Genomic DNA, 15363 nt, shown 5'->3' with positions numbered 1-15363 from the left:
AGACCTAAACCTGTTTAGAATTGTGTTTAATTTCTAAACACATTTTTCAGTAAGCACATAATATTTAAACATGATGTGAATTTAAACACGTTAAACGAAAGTGTATAGAAATTAAACACATTTTTCTAAGCTAAACACGATTTTAAACACAATCCTAAACACATTGTACTGAGATACGTTTAGATCTAAACATGTAAAAAAAAAGTGCACAAAAGATGTGCTTAGAATTGTGTTTAGGATCAAAACACCATTTTTACAGTGTATAAGTCAAGGTTTCTCCAATTGAGATACAATACGCTTTCAAGTTCTGTATAAGGTCACTTGAATTTGCATTAGTTATTGTTCTTGAATGGGGAAAACATTTAAATTCCCCTATTGCAAGTCTGTCCTTGACTCCATAAAAATGTTCCGTAGAACTAATTAAAAATGTTGATGACTGGTAATTAATGTCAATGGTTTTCCTGTTGTTTTTGTTATATATTTTGAATGATAGGTTGTAAATATTGATCAAAAACTCATAATACTACAGCAGTACAGGTTCTTATATGTTGTGATATTACACTACTAGTATGATTGTTTCAGATAAGGATGAAGGTTGGTACCTATTAAAAAGTTAAAACCTGCTGCATTTGTTTGAACCTGTCCAAAGACAGGAATCTGATGTTCAGTAGTTGTCGTTTAATTGTTGATTTGTCTCATAAGTATTTCTCGTTTCTCGTTTTTTTTTATATATATAGATTAGACCGGTGGTTTTGCCGTTTGAATGGTTTCACGCTAGTCATTTTTCTGAGCCCTTAATAGCTTACTGTTCGGTGCGAGCCAATGCTCCGTGTTGAAGACTTAATGTTAATGTTGTCTTTTAGCTTGAGATTTTCAGGATATTTTTGTACAAACTGTTAATTTTCGTTCTATTTTGGACAATGCTATTTTACAATTTAGTTCTCGTACTAGTCCAGAATATGCATGAATATGATGAAAACTATTACTATATAGTTAGGGTAAGGGTTAAAGTTAAGGTTTAGATTTAGGGTTAGGGTTTGGGTTAAGTTCTGATAAAGATATAAATTTACTCTAAATATCGCATATAATGATGTAATATATATGCATGTATTTCAGGCTTTGAGGCAATGACCTTTGTTATATTGTCAAAGTCGTATATAAAGTCATGTTTAGAAGTCAAATTATTTAGGATGTTAAGATTAATGGGCGTAAAAAACATTTTTTTATTCTTAAAACAAGGTTAACAAAATGTTCAACATTGTGAAACAGAGCAAATTAAAACATTAGACATTATGCCCTATATAGTCAGTGACGGATCCAGCCATTTTAAAAAGGGGGGTTCCCAACCCAGAGTAAAAGGGGGGGGGGTTCAACTATATGCTCCCATTCAAATGCATTGATCGGCCAAAAAAAGGGGGGTTCCAACCCCCGGAACCCCCCCCCCCTGGATCCGCCACTGATAGTAATACATGTAGCTAACTATATGGTATGGGTTTTGCTCATCGGTGACAAAAAAATTATCATTAAAAGTATAATCTAGTAATAGCTTACTATACGGTATGGGTTTTACTCATCAGCGAAGGTTGTACAAAGCAAATAAAAAAGATCTATGATCTATAGATAGTAATAGATGACTATACGGTATGGGTTTTGCTCATTGGTGAAGATTGTACAGAGCAAATTAAAACAATCTTTAAACAGTATGAACTAGTATGGGTGACCGATAGAGGCGTATATACTCTTTTTTTTAGCGTTTGGTGGCGGATAGTTTTTCATTGGCAATCATACCACATCTTCTTATTTTGTATCGTATCGTATTTTGTATGTAACGTTGAATTAGTAACTAGTTATTACATTTTTCTTAAATAGATAGATAAAATATTCTTAAACAAAAAACATGTTTTGTTATATAATTTTTATTTTCATATTTCTTGTATTATATATATTGTTTATTCCAAAAACCAATACAGTTTAGACTATTTTAACCCCACCACATTTTTTTCGTGTGACTGTTCCAACTCAACAGACTGTCGTTCAGTGATTGACTGTCCTTGGCTCATGTTTGTCATATTTGGTTTTATTCTTTGTTTTTTTTTGTTATAGATTAGGCCATAAGTGGTGGATACAAGGGGTAAGTAGAGGGCGTACACCATCTATGATTATTTTTGATCGCCCTATGAAAAAGAAAACATTATAGTATAAAATCGTCAGTATTTTTTGGCATCGCTCCTCTCTGAAGTATATAATACGTATTTGGGAATTACGTCCTGATTTTAACAATCTTGACCCCCTCCCCCTTCCACGATGGTATCGTTAACACTGTTATCCTTTCAGTCAGTCTGAAGAAGCCCAATACTGTTTGTGTATGATACAGAAGTTCACAATCTACAGTATTTGAGTTTCAGTTGGTCTTTTTAGTTAGTTGATAACCTCATAAATTTAGAAATGACCGGTTTATGAGATTAATAACCTATTGTTTTCGCCGGAGAAACATACATACACTAGTCTTGATAAATGTTGTGTACATCTATACAGTCATGTTTGTAGGTTTGCTTACAAGAAAGTTATGGTAAAGGGTTGTTCAAGTGGTTTATGGTGATATGAATTCATATTTCATCTCGCATAGTCATTTCGTTCCCTTTGCTTACTTATTCGCTAGATTATATTCCACAAAATTTATGTAAACAATCGACAGATAGATGCAAATTAGAAAGTGAAAACCATTTGAAAACACATTTCGTATAGTCAGCTATATAAAAAGACCTGATATGAAAAATGTGAAATAATTAACAAAAAAACTAACAGCCTAATTCATATCAAAACAATATACGAAAAACCAAACATGACAGACATGATCGACTGAAATCCAGGTGAGTGGCTTTTATAAGAAATATTTTTTCAGAGACAAGTACCCGTGGTCTAACAGAGGAGCAAACCACTAACATAGTATGTCTTACTTTAAAAAAAGGGATCATGTTTTCATTAGTCCTCAGAGACCTACAAAAATGTTGTTTAAGGGACATTCAACTTTCAAAATTGGCGCACCCTTTCTCTACCCAAAACCAACCAGTTGTGGCTGTGTATTTTTACATTCCAAAAATTAAGAAGAAATTAGTACGTGTTGTTCAAAATTCGTACTGCACCGTCTGTAAATGGCAAGTTGAAGATAAATCTTATAAAGGTCAAACTGATACTGTTTCTTTTGCTGAGGCCTTATATATGTTACAATGCATTGCTGGTTTTGTTAATTGCTGTAGGCTGTATGGTATTCATATAGCAGCTTAATATTTTAACTAAACTGTCTGCCTCGTTCTGTATAGGTTTTATTGTAAAGAAGAGAGAGGTTAAAGTTAATTGCTGGTCAATGCGGAAGCACGTAATAACACTAAAACAATCAACAAGAGATATGTTGTGGTCAACATTCGGCCGTCAACGATATACTTTGTCTATACATGAAAAGATGTAAATAAATCTAAACGATCAACTAAAACATTGCTGTGGTTGATATTAAATTTGACACAACAGAATAATTTAACTGGAAAGAATTAGTTAATGCAAGGATGTTATATGAGTATATATGAGAGATCTCATATAACTTCCTTGGTTAATGGTAGATTTTTGATAGTCCATCTTTGTTAGATTTGTTTATATGCTTTTTGATTTTTTTCCGTCACCAGTTAAATGTTTCCAAAATATTGAGTGCTGGATCCAAATTGTAGTAATAAGACCCTATTATGTACATGTCTGTTTCTGTTACTAAACCAGTATTTTTTTCATAATAAAAGAACTATAAAAAAAATGTCATACAATCGGGAGGTTTAGCTAGCTATAAAACTAGGTTTAGCCTATCATTCTTGTCGGAAAATGTACAAGTCAAGTAAGGAATATGACATTTGTTTTTAACAGGGTCTGTCGCTTCATAACGTTTGATTTTGTCTGTTTTATGGACTTCCCATTTTTATGCCCCATTAATGGGCATTATGTTTTCTGGTCTGTGCGTCCATTCGTCCGTCTGTTCGTTCGTCCGTTCGTCCCGCTTCAGGTTAAAGTTTTGGTTTAAGTTTTTGGTCAAGGTAGTTTTTGATGAAGTTAAAGTCCAATCAAATTGAAACTTAGAACACATGTTCCTTATGATACGATCTTTCTAGTTATAATGCCAAATTAGAGTTTTTACCCCATTTTCGGTCCAATGAACATAGAATATGATAATGCGGATGGGTCATCTGTGTACTTGGGACACGTTCTTGTTTTAAATTACCTTGGAGTACGGTATTTATCTTTATACTTTTGTTATTTTATTATTTTCCATCTTCAGGTCATTGTCAAAATACCAGGTGCCCCAGAAGGGAAGGAGATACACCAACTAAAAAAATATCATGGCGGTTCAATAACTCATTGTCCCTTTCTTTTCTTATATTTCAAAGGGTTATCGTCTTGTATGCTGTGTGTATGATTTATGCAAGTCAGTGTGTTTATACTAGTGTATATGCAGTTGTTAAGGTTCAATTTAGATTTTGTCATATTTAGTCAAAAAGGGGCATTTTAAAGCCGACTATGGTCTGCTAGTTTTGCTGATTGTTGAAAGGACGTTCGGTGTCCTATTGTTGTTTACATCCTCGTCCTTATGTCAATGGTGGATATTTGTCTCATTGGCACCCATACCACATCTTCTAATATTATTATCCATAAGAATATTTCACTTTGACAGGTGCCACATGTTGAGCAGGATCTGCTTACTATTGAGAGCAACTGAGATCACTCTCGGTTTTAGTTGAGGATCGTGTTGCACAGTCTTTACGTTTTTATGTTGTATTTGTGTACTGTTGTTGGTCGTTTTCCGTTCTTAAGCTTATGTATTGTCAGTTTGTTTTCTTTTGGAATCGTTCGCCTTTCTTGTTTGATATTTCAAACTTATAACAAAGTAAGTAAAAAAAGACTTGCCAAATAAAGGGTTCAAGTCGTGTTGTTTAAAAGCGAACAACTTCTACTACATGTGGTCTCTGGTGGGGAATTGTCACATCGACAATAATACAACATCTTCTTATTTTTATTATATAACAATATCTGTTAGACGAAACCAGTATAACTACATAATTATGTTATACAAAACCAGTTTAACTTGCTACATACGTTAGACGAAAACCGTATAACTTAATCTGTGAAACGAAACCAGCTGAACTATATCTGTTAGACAAAACCAGTATATGTGAAACAAACCCAGTCTAACTACATATATTATATGTAAGACGAAACCGCAGGGCCGTAACTACATTGAGGCAAATGAGGCAAATGCCTCATGCTGGAAAAAAAAATTATATATAATGAAAAAAAGATTGTCTTAATTTATATCAAATTGTTTTCACGGAAAGTGTCTTGCAAGAAGCAAGTTCTCTTCACTCCCTGATGTCGCCCCTGTATTTTTTTCGTGATCTATGTTTCTATTTTACTTTTGGTTTTCGGAGTTGATGGTCTATTGTTTGTACTTCTGTGTCTCGGTTTTGTCTTTTGTTCTTTTATTGTCCTACTTTATGACTATAGTCTGAGTGTTGTTTTTCATTTGTAAACATTTGCAATGTTTCATGTCCACCGATGTCCAGATATTGTGCGGGAAAATATTTTAAGAATAGGCTCTCGTTTTTTATAGATTAGACCGTTGGTTTTCCCGTTTGAATGGTTTTACACTAGTAATTTTGGGGCCCTTTATAGCTTTTTGTTCGGTGTGAGCCAAGGCTCACGGTATTGAAGACCGTACATTGACTTATAATGGTTTACTTTTATAAATTGTTATTTGGATGGAGAGTTGTCTCATTGGCACTCACACCACATCTTCCTATATCTATCTACGATGCTATACTGGACACAGAAAAAATGGTCGTTTCAGCATTGATAATTGATAATTGATATCAAAGAATACAAATATATTTTTGTCTTTTTTCCGTTGATTAAGATATTCAATTTTCTATATTAATAATACATATCTATCACTTTTGTGTATGTCTCACCTAGTTTCGAGTGATTTAAAAGACTCAGAGACAATACCGGCAATTTTTCTTAGTATGGATTGTAAAATTGGGTATTTTCTCTGAGTCGTTTAAATCACTCGAAACTAGCTATATATAGGTGAGACATGCACAGAAGTGATAGATATGTACTATAAACATAGAAAATTTACTATTTTAATCAACGACAAAAAAAAAAATATCTGTATCATATACCCAAGCTCCTGTGGATAAAACTACATAGCTGACATGGTTTAAATTAAAGAAAGACCACCAATTTCCCGGTATCAAATCATTTGAAAAAAGCATTGTATTGCCATATGACCTTTTACATTGAAGGGTTAAACTTGCATTAAGTCGTGTTTAGACAGAAAATAAAGGAATATGGAGTAAACGTGTACGGGACCTAATCGCACACAAATTCAATGCATAGAAAAAATACAAATGATCAATGGTCAAAGTTTTTATTCCTGTTCTTCATCTTGATAGTTGCTGGAGGGTCTTGGACTTCAATAATCATTAAAACCGTAAAAGAAGGTCAAGATGATCCCTAGTGTCGACTCAAGCAGTACTAGTACTTAAAATATAATACTGCACTGTCACTATATTTAAATATAGTCATAAAAAAATCACCAAATTTGGCAAAGTCAGCACAATACAAGACAAGAGCAGACAGACAGACCCGGTATTAATGATTATGAGAAATACGATTTTTACTTTATCCTACATATCGTTCTTTTAATGTTGACCCTAAAACCTAAAAGTCTTAAATTAAAATAAATCTATGTTTTTGCTTTGAGACCATAACATTGTCGAAAAATAGCTAAAGATTATTTGCGTATCAATGTAAGAAAGAGTCCGTGGAACCCTCAGAATTCATGATTTTGCGTTATTTTTCTCAGAGCTTCTGGGGGCCTTGAGCGGCCCCCAGACCCCTTGCCAAATTTTTTGTTTTGCCTCACTATTAAAAGAGGCTAGTTACGGCCCTGATTAACCAGTCTAACTTTATCTGGTAAACGAGACTAGGATAACTACATCTGTTACACAAAACCAGTTTAACTATTATAGTTAGACAAAACAAGTATAGCTTTTCTGTTAGACAAATAAGATAAAACGGTAACCAGTTTTACTATTCTAGTTTAGGTGGTAGTCTGTCTAACTCAAGATAAAAACTAATAAAACCGTACAATAAATCTAAATATATGGTAAGAATTTGAATTTTGTCATGTGACAAATTTCTTGGTCAGGTGACCTATATATAAATATAAATATACACCTTGACAATGTGACATTAAGGTAGATAAATGGTCTATGTGTCTTAATGAGATATATATAAATGTAATTATGTTCATAATTTAATTCTTTTACATAGTGTTCATTTTGGAGTAAGACTTGAGGAAATTTTACCTGTTCAGGTAGGAGAATTATTTATGATACACAAGCCGAAACTAAAATAACGGAAATGTAATAAAAACATCCACGTGGAGTAAAAATAACAAAATAAATTGATAAAAAAAGGATTTTTATTTCTTTAATGACACATAATTTTAAAAATAATTTATAACAGCATAGAAAAAAAGTAGCGTAAAGACAAAAAGAAAATCACAATACAAAAATAACAGATTTCCGACGACTAATATCGAATTTTAACTAGTTTTCTTTCATTCTTTTTACGTTAAACAGTGCGTGATATATAGTGCTTTGGTTAAATGCGGAAAAGGCCGCTTCTCTCTATTTATAAATGAGAAAGAATAATATGAAATTTAAATACCCATTTCTATAAGACTTGGTTCTACAAGACTGCCTTTGGATTCATTCAGAAATAAGTATACACCGTAATTACATATATAAATAAATAAACATTTTAGCACGTGACTGGGCAATAATATTGTTAATAAATTTGTGTTTAAAAATGGAAACAAAATAAAGATTTGTACGACGATCAACCAACAGTTATCAGATAAGAGGCTGAACGTACTCTAACACGAACTTGGGGAAGGGATAGGGACTTTTAATCCGATGTTCCCCTCCTTCGTGTGGCGCGAGTGTCACACTCTCTGTACGTTTAAAACTCTTATGAGGGTCTGGCTTTGGACAGTTGAAAGACCAAATGTATGTCTCTTCTCTAACACAGTACCCTCTTGTTATGTGGCACTCCAAGTTTCTCGTTCAATAACATCAACCATGTGTTCTCGCTATTAATATGCATGAAATATTTGCCACTGGACGTTATAAAAGCATCAATCAATCAATCAACTTTAAAAACCGAATTCCGCCGTTCTGTAGTAAAATTTCAATTGTAAGTTATTTTTTACAATAAACTGTCACAAATGTATCGACATATTACTTTTTAAAAGAAATGAACATTTATATCATATTAGTAGTTCATGAATTTGTAGTTAAACAACAGTAAAAAAACATGTTAATCGTAACACATATACTTCGCTCCTGTAAAGGTAATCTGTTTCAGTAACAAAAAGATCACTATACATATTTGTTAAGGCGATTAATTGCCAAACTGCTATATATAAATAAAAAGAAATATGGCAGACGTAAAAAGAAAATACTTGATGTGAAAACTAAATTTTGCATTGCATGAAATTTAGGTAAAAAGAACACACTATCTATTGATAAAAGAAGTAAAACACCGAAAGGAAAAGGTAAACAAACCAAAAAAAGACTAAGTTACGTAATTTTTGATATTGAATGATGGGAATTCTGTCTAGTTCTTTAAAAACCACAAGAATCAGACTTGGAAGGATACAGGAATATTGTATTTATAAAAAAGTATACGGCCTTTTAGAAATGTATATAGTTCATTTTTTCCAATAGGCAACATCACACATTGACAATGATATGCTATAATTTAATGATTGTTGATTGATTCAGTTTCGTTCCTTAACGTCCAGTGGGAAATATGTCATGCACAACATCATTGCTGATTTGATTCAATTATAAGTATTATGAAAGTAATAGATTACGCGTCTCTGTTTGAAATTATAAATGTGTATTTAAAATAATTACTAATTTATTTGAATCAGAGAAATTTATGTCTCTGTTTGAATTAACAAATATCTTGAATTTTTTAAAATAAATAAGTAGAAAATCTTTTCAAATATGTAATATATGGTAGTACAAAGGCGTCATATCAGCTTATGTGTAAAGAAAGTATTGTTTGAATATAAATACAATTGGATATATATGATCATATATCGGGTGTGGGTGGAATCGGGAAATGATCCCTTGAAAATTACATTAGTACACCGGCACTCCTTCGTCCGCTGACAAATGTAAATATAAAGATAATGATTGAATTCATTCAAATATAGCTTGATCAGGGCAAATGTATAGAGTTTATTCCAACCAACCATAACATGACTGAATCTATTGAAAAGGGTGAAGCTTGCTGCTTATGACACCAAAGAAACATTAAAGCTAAAGACTTGGGTCTCTTGTCAATCAGTGAACTGTGTCTGGATTTTCATAATATATATTGTGTGCTTCTTCGTGCTGTTACATTTCACAGCCTTTAAAAAATTGAAATATACATTAGATTTTATGTTATAGAATCAATCTTCCTTTTTTATGAATATCATGTTTAAAAGATTTTCTTTTGTTTCCTCTTACGTAATAAGACAAATTGATATGTTGTATTATCAAGTTAAAGTGAAATAGTAAACAATATACATTTACATGCAATAGCATGACAAATATGTTTACTTTAGTTGTTTACTTTTCCCATCTTTTTATCTGTATATGCAGCCTCAACTTTCAGAAATCTGATAAGTCAGTGTTGTTAATACAAATACATGCAGTTTAAAAACAGCATTGAAATTTCGAAGAACATTACACTAGTTGCAACTCGTTTCTTCGATGAATATAAATGAGATTTTAATACCATACAAATGATATAGACTGTAAGAAATTCTTACAATAAAACATTGATTAATGGAATATTTATAACTTTTAATAATTAGTTTCGATTAAAGAAACCTTGTGGTGAAGAGTTAATTGTCTTTGTATTTCACATTCGGTAATATTACAATTTTCAATGGTATATATTTTCTGTGTTTAAAATGTAAATCATATATGATATGATTATACTATAAATAAAAAAATCAGCATTCTCGTCACGAATAACTATTATCCTATTTAATTTACAAATTTCACCCGGAAATGTCATGTGTCCTTGAGCATGACGGGTAATGTTGTATACAAGGTCATAGTCTGGTTCTACAAAATCAACTATCATCCTGTTTAATGATCCTTATAGAAAAGTTCAATAGATATAGGGCAGATACGTCAGGGTAAATTTTAAATCACGTAAATGCTAAATTGCATCTGTTGTCGTTATGAGGACTGGATTTCATCAGGATTTTCACATGGTTAGGTTAACATATCATCTATTGAATTGTATATACTAAGATGAAAATCAAACTTCAACATTTTATAGACTCATTAAGTTTCTGTCGAGCAATAATTCATATAACGTACGTATGTCGGTCTGTATATAGAACAATGTCGGTTTTCTTTTGTCTTTTTGGTATCGTTCGTTTGCTGTCTGCCCACGTCGTCTTTTATCAATGTTTTACTTTTTTCGCAAATGGGAACCATAGATCGGATAGATGGCCAGGTCTAGATAATGACTGACAGTTTTAATCTGCCATTTTAAAAGGCAAATCAGTACATTTTGTTTTGAAAGGTTAGCACAATTGGAACAATAAGATAAAAATAAGCATAGAACAATTCGTGGCGTGTAAAAGGTGAAGTCATTCTTGTATTTGAACCATAAGTAGCATGGAAAATGTGAACTAGTTCCTATATTTGAAACATAGGTAACATGTACAATGTGAAGTCATTCCCGCTGTATTTGAACCTACGTTCGACATTGAAGAAATACTTAGTTCTAAAAAAATCAGGTCTTAATCGAGAAATGATCATGTGTGTTTAACAATTCGATCCCATGATAACAAGTTTATAAATGTGTGTAATATATTAAATGGCGGCATATTTTTGTGCTGCAGGTCGCTTCAATAAAATATCCGTAGAAATTATTTGCGCAAAGTGCACTGTTTATATATTTCATACTACGCGAATAATTTAGATAGAAAACATTGGACGGTTAATTTATAGTATTTGTATACGAATAAACTAAGTCAGCAGACGTAATAAATCAGTGTTGAAAGAAAATTTCTTTCATTTAGGGGCCCAGGAAATGTTACCTTCTCTGTTTAATATTTTTCGCAAGTACCAATCCCGAACATGATAAAAACCTCTCGGTCCCATATTTATACGAACCGCATTGTAAACATTAAACATGTCCAACAGGCGGTCATAAATTCACCTAAATAAACACCATGTATAGTGCATACTCGAATTTTATTTAATTTTTCAGTTTGGAAATAAGTTGTATGTCATTGAGAAAGTTAAATTGTATGTTCAAGATCATTTGAAGGTTGTGCAAAACCACAAGGTACAATAAATATTCTTCAGTGCACGCTTATTATAATGTTACCTAATTTGTAAAACTGGCCGTCGGCAGTATGTCAAGACGTCTATGTACAGAAGGTGTGATAACTTCTTTATAATCACGAAAAAATAAATTAAAACATATATTTCCTGACTCGTTATTGTTTGTCAATGCATCTTATTCTTATACTTAAAACTCACACTGTGATTCTAGGATTGCATCGTTTTTAAATGAAGGAGATTGTATGATTGTCAGTGAAACACATATGCTCTTCAACTTCGTACTTTAATTCGCCTTTTAAACTTTTTTGATTCGATCGTCACTAGTGAGTCTATTGTAGACGAAAACGCGCGTCTGTCGCAAATACAAAATTTCAGTCCTGGTATCTATGATGAGTTTATTTATCTACCAGAACCAAAGAACGTTATTGTTAGCAAAATGATGTGGTGGTGTAGGCGCAAATAGGTGTTAGCTCTGTTTAGTTCTGTATAGTTCTGTAAGAGAAGTAATACGTTGGGTCTACATTCTGTATCATCATATGGGCAATTTCTTTACATCACTTCAATATTAACCAATTTCATTTGGCACAAACAGAAAGTTGTGCCGGTATATTGTTGTAAATATCTTTGTATTCGTCTGTCCAAGATCTCCCTCCGCAGGAATTATCTTTGATGATTAGGTATAGGTAAAAAACATGGATATTTATTCATTATGCTTGCATGGTTACCACCAGCTGATTATGTAGACAAGAAAGCGGTGAGAAGGAGATAATTTCTGTACTTTCTACCTCAATTAGGGCGAAGGAAATCCCTGTTTCAAAGTAGTATGTATACATAGACGTCAGGTTGAAATGGGTCTTTCATACACGGACAAGGAGTCATTTACTATAAGAGAACCCTCTTAATAATATATAACCTCTGACCATTTGGTAAATTTAGGTTGAGTGGACCAGGTCATTCCTATATGAAGATATACACTGACGTCAGGTTGGAAGGGGTCTATCATATATCAACAGGTATTCATTCGTTTACTAGATGAGCATTCTCTTTATAGTATCTCTTTGAATCATATTATTAAATCTAACTAACGTTGCCGAGTGGATCTGGGCATTCATGTATAAAGGTATACACAGATGTCAGGTTGGAACTTTTAGTCTACAAGGCTGTCAAGTGAGTAATTTATGGATGAGGTCAAATTTAACCGATCTGTAGTTAAGATAAAGTGTCATGTTTGAAATGATTAAACTTTGTCATTTCGGAATTTTTTTATAGCTAACTTTGCGATATTGGTTTTGCTCATTGTCGAAGGTCGAACAATGGCCTATAGTTGTTAACCTCTATGTCATTTAGTCTCTGGTGGAGATTGAGTTCACTCATTGGCAATCATATCACATCTTCTTATTCTTCTATTAACACTGTAAATTGAGAACTCGTTATTATGAACAGATAATCTATTATCTTCAGAATATATATATTGATCAAGTGTTCGCATTGTACTTATCAATAACCTTAATCTTGTAATACAGATATACAGTCTCCATAGCAACCATGCAGTTAGTATCACGGTCAGTAGGTGTGTGTTTTAGTTTTTGTATTTTGTTTGTTTGTTTGTTGTTGTTAAATAGTGTCATTTGAATATTGTGTAGGACCCTAACTATTTACTGCTACTGTCAATAATACATCTCCCGCGAAAATCTTGTCTAAAAGATATAATATACCAAACAGATATAAAATATCACAATTTGTATTGTATTGAATATGCTTTGAATCAACAAACATGCATTAAATATTTGCCACTGAGCAACCACCAATCAGACATGAATACCGGAAGATTGAAATACCACAGCGGCTCAGTTACAATGTACACGAGGAAATAAACTTCTCTGTTCCATATTTCCTAGTCCCATAAGATAACAAAAATCATTTTGTATGTGCCTGTCCCAATTCAGGAGCCTATAGATGGTGCATGGTTGTCGCAGAATGATGGTTGCTGTTTAAGGGGGGGGGTCATACAACATGCAGTTGGTTTAGATGATTCGCTTAATTGTTTCTTATTTAGTCATGTCGGGATATAATTTTTTTTAGACAGACAGCCGACTTGTGGTATAGTGTAGTATATCATGAGAAATCATGATTTCTCTTTAAGAATTCCAGGTTCTCCTGAAAGAGCAGAGATCCACAGAAATTAACAGGAAGTCGAAAATTTCCACTCTCTGGTCTTCTTTAAAGTAAAATTGGTATTCTAACTTTATCTCTACAGTATAACGGATACAAACATTTTCAGTTCATGCATCTTTATTTAATTTTTTTTACATAAGTACGGAATTGGAGCATGTTTTTCCCGTCATTGGTCTATTTAAAATATAAACATGTAAACATCCGGAATGAAATTAGCGGGAATGAAACACGTGTTTGAAATTATCAGGTTTCAAAACAAACAAAGATACAATGTACATTGATCATTGCAGCCATAAGGGATTTTTGCAAATCAGAAAACATTAGACAGGACGATTTAATTTAGATGATAGGATTTTAGACTCATTATGACATATTTGACAAGGTACCTGGTTGTTTAAATAACATTTTTAAATTATTTTAGATGGTAGCCTTGATAAAATTTATCACATTAAAAAGTCACTGATTCATTCACGTATCTGTTTTTTTTTAAAACTTCTAATTTATTGTTATATAAAGCATGACTCGTATAAAGGCGTTTAGCACACGTTTCATTTATTTGAATGTTCGTACACCATTCAAGATTTTGATGGGCCCTCAAGGGGTATATATATACATTTTTTTTTGTACATGTACATGAATACTCTAAATACAACATGCAATTATACAAATTATATATCAAAATTAAATAAGTGTACCTTAGAGGCAAGTAAATAAGTACACACTACAAATAATGACAAACAAAGACTAGATGAATAGCATGCATAGTAAATTAGTCACAAACACTGATGCATGACATGAGCAAGTTAAATCTATATTTTCAGATTAAATGTAGGTACATGTACATTGTAGTACTATTAAAATGTTTAAACTAAAATGACCAAAATGAAAAATATAAAAATGAAATAAAAGAGCAGAATATGAAAATGATAAATGTTGTAACAGCCTTTTTCTCTTTAAATAAGTTTTAACTCTCATAATATATTTGTCAATTTTGACTTTCCGAAAGAAAATTAGTCTGTAAATTTGTAAGTTATACTATTGTTGATCTTCTGTAATAAGTGGAAGTGTTAAAGGTATGTATAAAATCACATGAGGGTTAAACATGTAAAGTAGGAAAAACTTTTAAATCTTAATTATTATTTTCAACCGAAAATTTAAAGTATACAATTATCATTTGTATCTATTATATGATATAATACATGTGCATGTAATGTATTTATACCTTTAAAAACGATACATGTATACAGCATGACTAGAGCAGCCTTTCTAAGGTCAGTCAGGGGGTCCCCATTATAAAAAGTTTTGCATCTGCCTCAACATGCTCAAGATCATGATGAATAATGGAATCAGGAAACAGTTATAAGTGAAGGCCAAAAAAAAAAATACATGTGTTGAAAAAAAATAGGGTAGGTAGTCAGCAGTATTTTATTCACAAACATTTGGTAGTTGGTTACTTTGAAGGAATCAGTCTTACTTAACAGCGCTTGTTCAAAAATGGCTTAAAAAGTGTTGGTCAGTGTATATATGTAGGCACTAGAAATTAGGGTAGCAGATAGAGACACACATACATGTATTATTTTTTTGACCGACATGTAACCTAATAAACACTGAATTGCACAAAATGTTGATGACATATGAGTTGTGATTTACTTAGAAATCATAGGTACATATAAGAAAGTACTTCTGAAATCTCTTGAAAATAAAAATTTTTAAATAA

The 15363-nt window shown here is 32.2% G+C and overlaps 1 protein-coding gene across 8 annotated transcripts in view; it reads left to right on the top strand.

Annotated features, from left to right (window-relative positions):
- Positions 1–7277: 7277 nt before the first annotated feature.
- The window catches only part of LOC143059034 (electroneutral sodium bicarbonate exchanger 1-like), a 67247-nt gene continuing 59161 nt past the window's right edge, over positions 7278–15363 (top strand). For 6 of the 8 annotated variants that reach the window (XM_076232514.1, XM_076232512.1, XM_076232513.1 and 3 more), the window contains exon 1: positions 7278–7414. The gene's annotated coding sequence lies outside the window, so the exon portion shown is untranslated. Of the gene's footprint in view, positions 7415–13879; positions 14029–15363 lie in introns of those variants that run through there. The other 2 variants (XM_076232509.1, XM_076232508.1) reach the window with 2 other exon arrangements.

The sequence above is a fragment of the Mytilus galloprovincialis genome, chromosome 14 (assembly GCF_965363235.1).
Source record: "Mytilus galloprovincialis chromosome 14, xbMytGall1.hap1.1, whole genome shotgun sequence".
Lineage (NCBI taxonomy): Eukaryota > Metazoa > Mollusca > Bivalvia > Mytilida > Mytilidae > Mytilus > Mytilus galloprovincialis.
The sequence above is the reverse complement of the archived record's forward strand: the minus strand, read 5'-3'. Positions and strand labels throughout refer to the sequence as shown.